Raw genomic sequence first — 3,486 nt, 5'->3', positions numbered from 1 at the left:
GGCTGGGAAGCAGGACTCCTGGGTTCTCTCCCCGGCTCTGAGAGGGGAGTGGGGGCTGGTGGGTTAGAGCAGGGGGGCTGGGAGCCAGGACTCCTGGGTTCTTTCCCCAGCTCAGCCACTGACCCACTGGTTGAGTTTAGGCAAATCCGTGTGCCCCAATTACCCCCCATGCCGAGGGAAGAATAGAACTGACCAGGCTTTGCTAAGTGGGGTCTTGGTTGTGGCTGAGGGTGTCCTGCTGGCTAACGTGGGGCGTGTCTGTGTCTCCCCGCAGTGCTGCACTTGTGAGGCCCCGGAGCGACGAGGGGCAGCAGCAACCCAGAGCTGCCTTTAGCCAGGAGCTCCGTGGAGCATCGTGCGCGTGGCCTTGTCTACCCAGGCGGGCAAAAATTCCCCATGTGCTTTTCCGCTGTCACTAACGGGGCATCGCTGTAGCAAAACACCCCTTGTCCCCACCGCTCTGTTGACTCCCGTTTGAGCTTCTTCCCTCGCAGGTCTGCGCTTTCCCCGACAGCTGCACCACAGCCGGAGCCGGTCTCCCCGGTGCATGGCCCTGTGCCTGGTGGGATTTTTCCCAGGGTGCACTGCAGGAGGACAGGAAAGTAAAGTGATGATCAAACCTCCAGGAATACGTCCAACCCAAACTGGCAACCCCAGCCGTGCAGACGAGGGTGCTCGTGGGTTTGCCCCGTTGAGGTTCTCCAGTTGTATGAGGGCCATTGATGGGACCCTAACCCTAACCCTAACCCTAACCCGAAGCTCATCAACAGAAAGGCCTTAGCCCTGCAAGCTCTGGGTTCATAGATTCCCGGATTTCCAGACCAGCAGGAACCGTTGTGGTCATCTGGTCTGACGCCAGCCAGAGCACTTCCCCCAAACAAAGGCCTAGGGCAGATCATTTAGAAAACCATCCAATCTAGGTTAAAATCATCAGCGATGGAGGATCCACCACGACCCTTGGTTAATTGCGCCGATGGTCAATTCCCCTCACGGTCAAAAATTTACACTGTCTTTCCCGTGTGAGTTTGTCCAGCTTCAATATCCAGCCAGTGGCTCACGTTAGACCTTTCTCTGCTAGATTGGAGATCCCATTATCAAATATTTGTTCCCCACATAGGTCCTTCTAGATTGGGACCAAGTCACCCCGGGAGCGTCTCTTTGCTAAGCTTAATAGATTGAGCTCCAGGAGGCAAGTTGTCTAAGCCTTCAGTCACTCGCCTGGTTCTTCTCTGGCCGCTCTTCAACCATCCAACTGATGCTTATTCTCGTTCTGTGTCTGCCCCTACAATAAACACACCCGCATTGCAATGTGTTCGGCTTTCTATAGACCCTGCCGTGCTGCCGGGGGAGGAGAATTGGAGGTCACCATATTTGACCCTTTATTGACATGAGCCCGTTCGAGGTTCGCGGCCGTGGCGCGGACGCCGGCGAGCGTACCAGCTGGGGTAGGGGGGCTAGGAAAGCCGCGCTGGAAAGGGAGGTGCCGGGTTTGTGACTGGGCCTCATGGCAAAGGGTGGATACGCTGCAGCCGCTAGCAATGGGCTCTGTTCCTTTTATCCAGCTCTGCCGCGTTTACTCCGGAAGCTCTGGACTTGGCGTTCTGCTACCCTGTGAGCCCAGGCCCTGGGCGGCTTCAGGAGTATAAGGGCTTGAAGAAGGACGAGGAAAAGGGTGACGGGCTGGCTGGCTCCAGGGGTGGGGAATGGGAGATGGGGCCTTTCCCCTCTAGGGGGCGCCGGCCCCGATCCAGCCCCAGGGCAGGAGACTGGCTGGCTCAGGGGCTGGGGAATGGGACATGGGGCCTTGCCCCTCTAGGGGGCATTGGCTCCAATCCAGCCTCAGAATATAGGTGAGGCCCAGCCACTGGTACCCATATAACCTGGTGCCCATGGAAGACAGGCGGCTCCGAGATGGCACAGCCCTGACGGTACCGGGATCAAAGTTGTTTAAATCTCGAGCTCGGAAACAACCAGCCCCAGACTCTGAGAAGAGAAGGAGCAAAGGAATTTGCTACACACGAGCTCCCCCTAGTGGTGAGTGATGCAAGGAGCGGAGCCATCTAAGAGCCGGGGAACGGGTAGGAATAAAGGGGTGACCCTCTCCAAGGACCCCCGACAGCGGTGGCGTCGGCAGCTCCAAAGGCCGAGTTCAATAGCCGGGGGTTCCTCTTCAGAGTACAGAACAAAAACCCTGGGAAATCTGGCAAAGCTAAACCCCGGCCCTGGTATTTTGGGCTGTTGCCCTTTGCCTCAGTTTCCCACCTCGCAGGGACCCTTCCGCTGCACCCCAGTCGCCGTTTGCTGACCAGAGTCCTAGCACCCAGGGGTGCATCCAGGCAGGTTGCAGGGGGATATAAGAACATAAGAACAGCCAGACTAGGTCAGGCCAAAGGTCCATCTGGCCCAGTATCCTGTCCTCCGACAGGGGCCAATGCCAGGTGCCCCAGAGGGAATGAACAGAACAGGGAATCATCAAGTGATCCAGCCCCTGTCACCCATTCCCAGCTTCTGGCAAACAGAGGCGCGGGACACCATCCCTGCCCAACCTGGCTAATAGCCATTGATGGACCTATCCTCCATGAACTTATCTAGTTCCTTTTTGATTTTTCCTTTATGATGGCTGCCTATAAATACATCAGAGGGATAAACACCAGGGAGAGGGAGGAGTTATTTCAGTTAAGTGCCAATGGGGACACAAGAACAAATGGATATAAACTGGCCATCAACAAGTTTAGGTTGAAATTAGATGAAGGTTTCTAACCATCCAAGGAGTGAAGTTCTGGAACAGCCTCCCCAGGGGAGCAGTGGGGGCGGGGGGAACCTACCTGGCTTCAAGACAGAGCTTGATCAGTTTATGGAGGGGACGGTATGAGGGGACATGTAGCCGATCTGTGACTGCCAGCCGCAAATATTCTTTTTTATTTTTTTTTTATTTGTTTGGTTTTCTTCATTCCCCCACCCCCAGAAATAAAGAAGTCGGTGAAATTGACAGAACGTTTCGCACTCACCGAATCTCCATTTTTTTCCCCGGAAAGAAAAGTTTGGTATGAAAACTTCCGCTCGGCTCTAGATTTAAATGTCGCTCTGGGTCCCCGGCCTGCTGGGCAGAGAGAAACTCTGCGCCCCGCGCCAGCCGCTCGGCGTTTATAGCACCTCTCCCCGGCTAGCATGTTCAAATAGTGGCCACGCTGGAGGTGATTAGATCTCAGGGGTTCATTTCCCCAAACGATTAAATCCTGCAACTGTCGACAAAATCTACGTTGCCTCTGCTGTCCCCTCGCCCCCCCCCTCCTGCCCCAGGCCCCGCTGGAGACGTGGCGGTTAAAAAAATCCAACACTTTGCAATGCGGGCGTTTATTGCAGTAGCAGATACAGGGCTGGAGAATATGAGGGTGGAAAGGTCACAGGCTCATACACACACACACACACACACACACCTGGCCCTGATCCCCTCCAGCAGGGGGCAGCGCTGTTCACACACACACA

The sequence above is a fragment of the Terrapene carolina genome, unplaced genomic scaffold (assembly GCF_002925995.2).
Source record: "Terrapene carolina triunguis isolate 2854851 unplaced genomic scaffold, T_m_triunguis-2.0 Scaffold423, whole genome shotgun sequence".
In the NCBI taxonomy this organism is placed as follows: Eukaryota; Metazoa; Chordata; order Testudines; family Emydidae; genus Terrapene; species Terrapene triunguis.
The sequence above is the reverse complement of the archived record's forward strand: the minus strand, read 5'-3'. Positions refer to the sequence as shown.